This window comes from Oncorhynchus mykiss, chromosome 22 (assembly GCF_057628025.1).
Source record: "Oncorhynchus mykiss isolate SJ-2025 chromosome 22, ASM5762802v1, whole genome shotgun sequence".
Lineage (NCBI taxonomy): Eukaryota > Metazoa > Chordata > Actinopteri > Salmoniformes > Salmonidae > Oncorhynchus > Oncorhynchus mykiss.
In genome coordinates this window covers 42,245,332-42,257,519 of record NC_143043.1, presented here as the reverse complement: position 1 = coordinate 42,257,519, position 12,188 = coordinate 42,245,332, and the positions used below count along the sequence as shown (strand labels likewise).

Here is a 12,188-nt window from a genome sequence, read left to right as displayed (position 1 = left end):
AGGCTATGTGCACACTACCCACAAAATGAGTTGGAAACTGAACTACACTTCCTAACCTGCCAAATGTATGACCATATTAGAGAGACATATTTCCCTCAGATTACAAAGATCCACAAAGAATTAAAAAACAAACCCGATTTTGATAAACTCCCATATCTTTTGGGTGAAATATCACAGTGTGCCATCACAGCAGCAAGATTTGTGACCTGTTGCCACAAGAAAACGTCAACCAGTGAAGAACAAACACCATTGTAAATACAACCCATATTTATGTTTATTAATTTTCCCTTTTGTACTTTAACTATTTGCACATCATTACAACACTGTATATAGACATAATATGACATTTAAAATGTCTTTATTCTTTTTGAACTTCTGCAATGTTTACTGTTAATTATTATTGTTTATTTCACTTTTTTATATTATCTACTTCACTTGCTTTGGCAATGTTAATATAGGTTTCCCATGCCAATAAATCGTCTTGAATTTATTTGAGAGAGAGAGAGATAGAGGACTATTGGCTGTGGAGAGAGAGAGAGAGAAATACAGAGAGGGCTCTTGGCTGTGGAGAAAGAGAGAGAGAGAGAGATAGAGGGCTCTTGGCTGTGGAGAGAGAGAGGAGAGGTCTGGGGCTGAAAACCTTACTGGTACATTTAACCATCAGATCCTTGCTTCCTCTGTAATTTAGCATCAAGGACCTTGGATCCTCTCCATCAATGGGCTTTGAGAGGAATTAAGGAAACAAGGATGGAGAAAAAGTTATTTGACGGCTAGTAACCTTTTCAGACACAGTGTTTCTCTGTGCGCTCCAGTTGGACAGATGAGAAAGAGTGGAGGGTGTACTATACTGTAAGTAGCCTAGCATGTGATGTGAGGTTGCTGAGAGAGCAGATAGCATCTTGTCCTGCAGCATGTCATGTCCCCTGCCCCTCCCGGGTCAGCTCAGCCCTGTCCCCTCTGCTGTTAGTCAGGAGACCTCCCTCCTGCTTTCCTGTTTTCGTCCTCCTCTTCCTCCACTGTCTCCTCCACTTCCTCCTCCTCCACTGCCTCCTCCTCCTTCTCCACTTCCTCCACCTCCACTGTCTCCTCCTCCTCCACTGTCTGCTCCTCCTCCACTGCCTCCTCCTCCACTTCCTCCTCCTCCTTGAAAAAAAGCTGACTACAATCGTGCTACGCAAGTTAGCAGCAGTGGGGTGTCGGGATGTGTCGGGATGTGTCGGGACGTGTCGGGATGTGTCGGGACGTGTCGGGACGTGTCGGGACGTTTCGGGACGTGTCGGGACATGTAGGGACGTGTCGGGACGTGTCGGGACGTGTCGGGAGGTGTCGGGACGTGTCGGGAGGTGTCGAGACGTGTAGGGACGTGTCGGGACGTGTAGGGACGTGTCGGGACGTGTCGGGATTGAAGCTCCTCTTAGTGAAGTGGATGTCTACTAGAAGTCAGAATAGTGGTGCGTTTTTGTTGTGTTACAGTTTGTGCCAGTGTCCCAACCTTTAGACCTTGAGAGGAGTCCGACACATTTAGCTGACTCCTCTCAAGGTCTAAAAGTTGGGACACGTCCTTTGGCTGCAGTGTAGTTGTGCTCCAGTTCACGGTGGCCTCCAGCCTCGCCAGCCTCGCAGTAGATTACATTACTTAATATCCCCTCTACAGGACCAGTACTGACACACTCGGACACTCGGACACACTGTTCAGCACAGCATAGCACTACAGCAAACAGCACAGAAGATTCTGTGGAGATCTGTTTCCATGTGCACACTACAGTAGCATACCACTTAATGTGAAGAGAATCTATTGGATGTTATGCATTCTGGTAGCAAGTGATGTGCGAGTGGATATTGGAACTTAGCCCAGTGTCTCTTCCCAGCTGATGTTGTCAACTGCTGTTGCGTAGGATATTGGTGATGTTCGATGGGGTCGATGGAGTTACCTGGGAGATGTCTCTATGAAAATGGTGGATGCATTGGGTAACAAGAAGTGGGCTCATTTCATTTTTTGGTGTATCTATGGAACAGAAGGAATGTGCGCTGAGCCTCAAGAAGATGTAGGATTGGAATGTGTTGTGTGTGGATCTGGGATGCAAGGTGCCTATCAAGGGTGTTATCTGCAAAGGATATACAGTACGTGAAGAACTTGATGAAGTGGTTGGTGCACACCGACTGACCCGCATAGTGGATGGAGTGAGGAGGAAGCCCACTCCATCCACTCTACTGTTGGTTGATGAAGAGTCTCTGCCTTCTCACATGCATTTGGGTTTTATGAAATACCATGTGAGAGCCTTCGTGCCCAAACCCGTGCAGTGTGATAAATGCAAATGATTAAACCATGTGTCGAGTGTATGTAGATGGGAGGAGCATCATATGCCAGCTGAGTCTAAGTGCTGCAATCATGGTGGTGAACATGTATCCGAATTCCTGAAGTGTCCTGTAAGGGTGAAGGAGACGGATGTGGCAAGAGTAAGGGCTTCCAGCATGTCTCCTGTCCGGAGGAAGTGAGAAGAGTGGAGGAAAGGAGTGAAGTTGAAGAAGTAATGATAGTAGGAGAAGAGACACCAGATGATGCTCCTTGTCAACAGAGAGATCCTGACATTTTGCATGTTAAGAAGGTGGACGTTGTAGCGTTTATTGCATTGGCTATCAACTGCACAGTGCAAACAGAGAGGAAATAAGAGGAAATAGACATCGTTGTGAGTGCGGCTGAGAGTTTTTTGGGACTCTACAAGGAATACTGTCGATGACTGCTCCGTTCTCACAAGCCCCTGAGCCTGTGTAGGGATGTGATTTGAACTGTGACTGAAGAAGTAGGATGTTTATTTAAATGTTTTATTTTTATTTTGTATGATGTCCGGGTTCCCCCCTCCCTGCAATGGAATATTTTAGTTTCATTACCCTGTACAGTAGTTTGCGGCAATACACCAAGTCGGCCATAAAACCTAAAATATGAAAAAGAAGCTTAGTCTTCCCAACCCTGAATACAGGTTGTGGGTGATAGAAAACAACCCTTAAAAAGTTGGATATCCCCACACTGACTGGATTCCAGAAGGGATTACACATCACCTTGCGAGCCAGCTTAATGTGACTTGCAGACCTGATGTGGCCTGTAAACCATGAGTTTCAGGCCATTGTATTATACTCTCAGGAAAAAAAGTTTAGATTTTTTTCCTAAAGGTGTACAAACACTTGGTCATCCTTTTTACCTTTAGTTACAAGTGCATAATTGTACCCCAGTTCATTCCTCAAACCACATCAGGCCTGCAAGTAGGGTTGCAAAATTCTGGTGAATTTGCAATCTTACCTGCAAGTCACATTATGCTGGCTTGCATAGTGATTAAAAAAATGTACCTGCAAAATAGCCTGCTGGGAAATATGATAATGATTGGCATGGTTTTGGTTCAAAGTGATATATGTGACTTTTGGGCCAATGTGTTAGGGTAAAAGTAGGCCCTCAACTAACACTAACAAATACAGTCATGGGTGGTAACTCTATAACTTACTCAAAAGGCAAGGCACTCTGGGAAATATTTGAATAAGGCTTTACACTACGCAGTGTGTTAATTTAACACTGTTGAAGTGTCTATATGGGACCAAACACTCAACACGTTCAGTGTTGATTTAACACTCTCAGTGTTATTGTAATACTTTTTTAACACTGCAGAATTTGCTGTGTCGAGCTACTGCTTAGGATATGGATGATGTTCTTACCTAGATCTATTGCTCAGGATATGGGTGATGTTCTTACCTAGAGCTACTGCTTAGGATATGGGTGATGTTCTTACCTAGAGCTACTGCTTAGGATATGGGTGATGTTCTTACCTAGAGCTACTGCTTAGGATATGGATGATGTTCTTACCTAGAGGTATTGCTTAGGATATGGGTGATGTTCTTACCTAGAGCTATTGCTTAGGATATGGATGATGTTCTTACCTAGAGCTACTGCTTAGGATATGGATGATGTTCTTACCTAGAGCTACTGCTTAGGATATGGATGATGTTCTTACCTAGAGGTATTGCTTAGGATATGGGTGATGTTCTTACCTAGAGCTATTGCTTAGGATATGGATGATGTTCTTACCTAGAGCTACTGCTTAGGATATGGATGATGTTCTTACCTAGAGCTACTGCTTAGGATATGGATGATGTTCTTACCTAGAGCTATTGCTTAGGATATGGATGATGTTCTTACCTAGAGGTATTGCTTAGGATATGGATGATGTTCTTACCTAGAGCTATTGCTTAGGATATGGGTGATGTTCTTACCTAGAGCTATTGCTTAGGATATGGATGATGTTCTTACCTAGAGCTATTGCTTAGGATATGGATGATGTTCTTACCTAGAGCTATTGCTTAGGATATGGATGATGTTCTTATCTAGATCTATTGCTCAGGATATGGATGATGTTCTTACCTAGAGCTACTGCTTAGGATATGGATGATGTTCTTAACTAGATCTATTGCTCAGGATATGGATGATGTTCTTACCTAGAGCTATTGCTTAGGATATGGATGATGTTCTTACCTAGAGCTACTGCTTAGGATATGGATGATGTTCTTACCTAGAGCTATTGCTTAGGATATGGATGATGTTCTTACCTAGAGCTATTGCTTAGGATATGGATGATGTTCTTACCTAGAGCTATTGTTTAGGATATGGGTGATGTTCTTACCTAGAGCTATTGCTTAGGATATGGATGATGTTCTTACCTAGAGCTATTGCTTAGGATATGGGTGATGTTCTTACCTAGAGCTACTGCTTAGGATATGGGTGATGTTAGATGTGAATGGCTTAGTTTGTACAGTATCTAACAGACTGGGACTACGCTTGTCTGTGGTGCGTTGCTTGTTTAGAGCTTGGCTTGGACCAGTCTTGACAGGAAGGAGTGCAGCCAGGGACAGAGAGCAGGAAATGCAAACTGACAAGCAGCTAAACGTAATAGCTACACGTTGGTTTGGTTGGACTTGACAGGCTCGTTACAACGAGAGAGAGAGATACAGGCGAAATGGACTGGACACTATCCTGATATGACACTGATACTAGAACTGGCCTTAAGATGACAGGAGGAGTGGTATAATAACTGTGAAGAGGGGAGGTAGAGAAGTAGGGAGGTAGGGAGAGAGAGAGGGAGGGAGGGAGAGGGAGGGGAACGTATGTAGAGTGAGGTGAGTGAAGTGGAGAGAGCCAGGGAGACAACAGTGCTGAAGGGTCAAGCTATAGAGATGAAAAGAGGATTGTCTGTGACAGTGCCAGGAGGTCCGGAGGAAACGCGGTCAGGGAGCAGGAAGTCTCTGTCTGTCTTTCTGTCTGTCTGTCTGTCTGTCTGTCTGTCTGTCTGTCTGTCTGTCTGTCGTTCTGTCTGTCTGTATGTCGCTCTGTCTGTCTGTCTGTCGCTCTGTCGCTCTATCTGTCGCTCTGTCTGTCTGTCTGTGTCTCTGTCTGTCTGTCTATCTGTGTCTGTCTGTCTCTGTGCCTGTCTGTCTGTCTGTCTGTCTGTCTGTCTGTCTGTCCCTCTGTCTGTCTCTGTCTCTGTCTGTGTCTCTGTCTGTCTGTCTCTCTCTCTGTCTCTGTCTATCTCTGTCTCTGTCTGTCTCTCTCTCTGTCTGTCTCTGTCTATCTCTGTCTCTCTCTCTGTCTGTCTCTGTCTATCTCTGTCTGTTTCTCTGTCCCTGTGTGTGCATTCTTTCCCTGGGAGGTTGTTGGACCCGGTCCCTGGTATGGCTGCTGTATTCATGCGAGCCAAGGCGTAGCTAGCAAGCAAGCGCTGAGGCAAACTGGAACAAACAACTTTCTAACAACGTAATGCCTTTTGCTCTGTTGCAGCTCTGGTGTCACGTTTCAGCTGGAACTCTGGGTTTCAGCGGTTTCAGCGGTTTCAGCCCAAGCTGTAAAAGGGTTGTTATTCCATCCTGGGCCTTGTTTAAGGTTTCTCCATCAAAGTGCAGATTATCCACCACTTGAACTGATTTACAACATATTTACAGTAGTGCAAAACACAGAGTTAGGACAGTGTACCTACCTCACATGTGGTGAAGTGATTACACAATAACCAACCATCTGATGTGTTTCTCTCAGTGGTGACGTCCTGTTTTTGTGAATGTATTTTTCTTATGAATGTCTCAAATCAAGGAAATAATTTACAAGGTAATTTATAGTACCTGTTTTGTTCTACATAGTAGACAATTCCTTATGTTCTTCTGACAGGAAAGACCTGCTGAAGGGTAGTATTGAATGATGGACACCCATGAGTCTCTGAATGCCTTGCGGTTTGTTCAGTAGCCTACTGTAGGTTACTACGCGATGAATGTCCCTTTAGAGAAAAACATCACCGTTTTAGGATATACATCCATCCAAGATCTGATTAGTCATCCCCTAGGTACTAATTACATCCATTTTGAATACATGACACAGCTCTCTCTACTGCTTTTTCCCCGCCCGCTTAAACCCTTCCAAACCAGCCCAGATATACATCTATGGTCCTGCCCTGAGAGAATGGAACATACTGCATTCTGGGAGATAATATTTGTGGTGCTCTTAATGTGCTGGTTGTGGGAGGCGCAGGGATTGTATTTGTGTCTAAATATAGCCTCCATGGCGCCCCTGTCCTCAGTTAAAGTACAAGCTGATAATCTATGTTTAAACTGATGAGGTCTGGACTGGTTCATATGATCTGCTTCGCCTGTGTCTGTGTCAACCAGCCAATCCGGGATCACACAGAAAACAGACCGGGGACTGGACATTACAGTGTAATTCCCCTGACATAACCTGAACAGAGACAAAAAAGGACAGAGTATTTTGTTGCCATCACTTGACATACAAAACATGTATCTAAGTACAACAGTGGTACTGGTGGAGCTTCCATTTTCAATCAAGTCACTCTTGGATGATGAAGAAAACAAATTATGAGAATGCAGCCTTTAAGTTGTCGTTGTTTATTTGTCTTGGTTCAAACCCTAGAATGGTTATCCACATCCACACAGATCCTAGATCAGTTAGAAGGCAGCATCCCCCTCTTCTGCTATGCTCCTATGCTCTACCCTCCATAGGTAAAGGTAAGTAGTAGCTCCAGCTAAGAGAGACCACAGTCACTGGATTCTCAGGTGTAAGCAATATGGGAGTACAGGCCTTCTGGGAGTAGCTCCAGCAATACAGGAGTACAGGCCTTCTGGGAGTAGCTCCAGCAATACGGGAGTTCAGGCCTTCTGGGAGTAGCTCCAGCAATATGGGAGTACAGGCCTTCTGGGAGTAGCTCCAGCAATATGGGAGTACAGGCCTTCTGGGAGTAGCTACAGCAATATGTCTTGTCCCCAGGCATGGCTGCTAATGGTAAAGCATGGAGCATGGATCCGCCACGCTGATCCTCAATGCAGGGCCCCCTCAGGGGTGCGTGCTCAGTCCCCTCCTGTACTCCCTGTTCACTCATGACTGCATGGCCAGGCACAACTCCAACACCATCATTAAGTTTGCTGATGACACAACAGTGGTAGGCCTGATCACTGACAACGATGAGATAGGGAGGAGGTCACAGACCTGGCCGGGTGGTGCCAAGACAACAACCTCTCCCTCAACGTGACAAAGGAGATGATTGTGGACTACAGGAAAAAGATGACAGAGCACGCCCCCATTCTCATCAACAGGGCTGTAATGGAGCAGGTTGAGAGCTTCAAGTAACTTGGCGTCCACATCACCAACAAACTAACATGGTCCAAGCACACCAAGACAGTCATGAAACATATTCCCCCTCAGGAGACTCAGGGACTCCTCGCCGACCGCAAGGCACTACAGAGGGTAGTGAGTACGGCCCAGTACATCACTGGGGCCAAGCTTCCTACCATCCAGGACCTCTATACCAGGCGGTGTCAGAGGAAGGCCCTAAAAATCGTCAAAGACTCCAGCCACCCTGGTCATTGACTGTTCTCTCTGCTACCACATGGCAAGCGGTACCGGAGCGCCAAGTCAAGGTCCAAGAGGCTTCTAAACAGCTTCTACCCCCAAGCCATAAGACTCCTGAAGAGCTAATCAAATGGCTACCCAGACTAATTGCACCTCCCCCCACCGCCCCACGCTGCTACTACTCTCTGTTATTATCTATGCTTAGCCACTTTAACAACCCTACCTGCATGTGCATAATTATCTCAATTACCTCGACACCGGTGCCCCCGCACATTGACACATTGACTCTGTACCGGTACCCCCTGTATATAGCCTCCACATTGACTCTGTACCGGTACCCCCTGTATATAGCCTCCACATTGACTCTGTACCGGTACCCCCTGTATATAGCCTCCACATTGACTCTGTACCGGTACCCCCTGTATATAGCCTCCACATTGACTCTGTACCGGTACCCCCTGTATATAGCCTCAACATTGACTCTGTACCGGTACCCCCTGTATATAGCCTCCACATTGACTCTGTACCGGTACCCCCTGTATATAGCCTCCACATTGACTCTGTACCGGTACCCCCTTTATATAGCCTCCACATTGACTCTGTACCGGTACCCCCTTTATATAGCCTCCACATTGACTCTGTACCGGTACCCCCTGTATATAGCCTCCACATTGACTCTGTACCGGTACCCCCTGTATATAGCCTCCACATTGACTCTGTACCGGTACCCCCTGTATATAGCCTCCACATTGACTCTGTACCGGTACCCCCTTTATATAGCCTCCACATTGACTCTGTACCGGTACCCCCTGTATATACCCTCCACATTGACTCTGTACCGGTACCCCCTGTATATAGCCTCCACATTGACTCTGTACCGGTACCCCCTGTATATAGCCTCCACATTGACTCTGTACCGGTACCCCCTGTATATAGCCTCCACATTGACTCTGTACCGGTACCCCCTGTATATAGCCTCCACATTGACTCTGTACCAGTACCCCCTGTATATAGCCTCCACATTGACTCTGTACCGGTACCCCCTTTATATAGCCTCCACATTGACTCTGTACCGGTACCCCCTGTTTATAGCCTCCACATTGACTCTGTACTGGCACCCCCTGTATATAGCCTCCAGATTGACTCTGTACCAGTACCCCCTGTATATAGCCTCCACATTGACTCTGTACCGGTACCCCCTTTATATAGCCTCCACATTGACTCTGTACCGGTACCCCCTGTATATACCCTCCACATTGACTCTGTACCGGTACCCCCTGTATATATCCTCCACATTGACTCTGTACTGGTACCCCCTGTATATAGCCTCCACATTGACTCTGTACCGGTACCCCCTGTATATAGCCTCCAGATTGACTCTGTACCGGTACCCCCTGTATATAGCCTCCACATTGACTCTGTACCGGTACCCCCTGTAGACAGCCTCCACATTGACTCTGTACCGGTACCCGCTGTATATAGCCTCCACATTGACTCTGTACCGGTACCCCCTGTATATAGCCTCCACATTGACTCTGTACCGGTACCCCCTGTATATAGCCTCCACATTGACTCTGTACCGGTACCCCCTGTATATAGCCTCCACATTGACTCTGTACCGGTACCCCCTGTCTATAGCCTCCACATTGACTCTGTACCGGTACCCCCTGTATATAGCCTCCACATTGACTCTGTACCGGTACCCCCTGTATATAGCCTCCACATTGACTCTGTACCGGTACCCCCTGTATATAGCCTCCACATTGACTTTGTACCGGTACCCGCTGTACATAGCCTCCACATTGACTCTGTACCGGTACCCCCTGTATATATCCTCCACATTGACTCTGTACCGGTACCCCCTGTATATAGCCTCCACATTGACTCTGTACCGGTACCCCCTGTATATAGCCTCCACATTGACTCTGTACCGGTACCCCCTGTATATATCCTCCACATTGACTCTGTACCGGTACCCCCTGTATATATCCTCCACATTGACTCTGTACCGGTACCCCCTGTATATAGCCTCCACATTGACTCTGTACCGGTACCCCCTGTATATAGCCTCCACATTGACTCTGTACCGGTACCCCCTGTACATATCCCCGCTACTGTTATTCACTGCTGCTCTTTAATTATTTGTTTTTCTTATCTCTTACTTTTTTCTTAATATTTATATTTGAGGTATTTTCTTAAAACTGCATCGTTGGTTAAGGCTTGTAAGTAAGCATTTCACTGTAAGGTCTACACCTGTTGTATTCGGCGCATGTGATGAATACAATTTGATTTGATTTGATGGAGCTGGGCTGTGTGTCCCCAGGCAGGGCTGCTAGTGGTATGGAGCTGGGCTGTGTGTCCCCAGGCAGGGCTGCTAGTGGTATGGAGCTGGGCTGTGTGTCCCCAGGCAGGGCCGCTAGTGGTATGGAGCTGGGCTGTGTGTCCCCAGGCAGGGCTGCTAGTGGTATGGAGCTGGGCTGTGTGTCCCCAGGCAGGGCTGCTAGTGGTATGGAGCTGGGCTGTGTGTCCCCAGGCAGGGCTGCTAGTGGAATGGAGCTGGGCTGTGTGTCCCCAGGCAGGGCTGCTAATGGTATGGAGCTGGGCTGTGTGTCCCCAGGCAGGGCTGCTAGTGGTATTGAGCTGGGCTGTGTGTCTCCAGGCAGGGCTGCTAGTGGTATGGAGCTGGGCTGTGTGTCCCCAGGCAGGGCTGCTAGTGGTATGGAGCTGGGCTGGGCTGTGTGTTCCTGTGAGACTCATGTGAGCCTGTTTATCTCTGAAGCTGCTCTTTTTTTAGGGGCGGCAGGGTAGCCTAGTGGTTAGAGCGTTGGACTAGTAACCGAAAGGTTGCAAGTTTGAATCCCCGAACTGACAACGTACAAATCTGTTGTTCTCCCCCTGAACAAGCAGTTAACCCACTGTTCCTAGGCCGTTATTGAAAATAAGAATTTGTTCTTAACTGACTTGCCTAGTTAAATAAAGGTTAAATTTTTTTTTAACAAATTCCAGTGCTGCTCTTTTTCCAAATAGCATTGAAGTTTACTTAGATTTTTTGTTTGTGTCTTTCCAATAGGAAATATATTTGTATTTTTGCTAGGTGATGATTTGGCTGGGCCACATTTTCTGAGTGCTGTCCTGAGGCTCTATGGGGTTGGTTTGGGTTAGTGAACCGAGCATCAGAACCAGCTGGCTGAGTGCTGTCCTGAGGCTCTATGGGGTTGGTTTGGGTTAGTGAACCGAGCATCAGAACCAGCTGGCTGAGTGCTGTCCTGAGGCTCTATGGGGTTGGTTTGGGTTAGTGAACCGAGCATCAGAACCAGCTGACTGAGGGGACTCTTCTCTTGTTTCATCTCTTGACATTGTAGAGCTGTGTGATGAAATTTGATGGCTATTTTTTCTATTCGAGTAAGGAGGGGGTATTGGACAAATTCTGCTCTACATGCATTATTTGGAGTTTTTCTTTGCACTTGCAAAACTCTGCATGCAGCATTTCTACTGGATGTTGGTCCCATTTGGTAAATTCATTATTAGAGAGGGGACACCATACTTCGCTGCCATATAGTGCAATTGGTTCTATAACTGATTTGATTTATTTTTTGACAGATTCTAATTGGAATTTTGATTTTAATGTTCCTTTTAATGGCATAGAATGACCTCTCTCTCTCTGTGTCGATTTCTCTCTTTGTCTATCTTGCTCTCTCTCTCACTCCTTCTCTCAGTGTCTCACTTTCTCTCTCACTCCGCTGTGTCTCTTTTTCTCTCTCTCTCTTTTGCTCTCTCGCTCTCTCTAACTCTCTCTCTCTCTAACTCTCTCTCTCTCTCTCTCTTTCTAACTCTCTCTCTCTCTCTCTCTCTAACTCGCTCTCTCTAACTCTCTCTCTCTCTCTCTCTAACTCTCTCTCTAACTCTCTCTCCCTCCCTTCCTCCCCTGCCCTCTTTATCTCCATCTCATGATGAAAGGAACTAGTATTTCAAAAGATATCATGACCTAATGTTAGTCCCCTCCCTTTTTAGGTTCAAGTAATAGTAGTTGTGAGGTCAAACGTGGATCAGTTCATTGATAGCAGCCTCAAAACACACTGACTATTGAATACTCCTTTAAATGGCATAGCATGTTCTCCTGAAACCCTTCAAGCGTTCACAGTCAACCGTCAGAGACTTAGTTACGGAACAGAGAGCCACAACGTCCCTGAGAACCGCGATCCTAGTGTCAAGCCAACCTGACTCCCAGGCAGTCCCACCATGGCTTGGCCTAGTCCTGAAATCGACCTGTCGCTGCCACTCTTTGTCTCCAGATTGAATATAG

At 46.4% G+C, this 12,188-nt stretch overlaps 1 protein-coding gene across 2 annotated transcripts in view; it reads left to right on the top strand.

Moving 5' to 3' along the window:
* LOC110501809 (adenylate cyclase type 5) overlaps positions 1-12,188 on the top strand; it is a 126,882-nt gene that overhangs the window by 76,300 nt on the left and 38,394 nt on the right. The window lies entirely within an intron of this gene.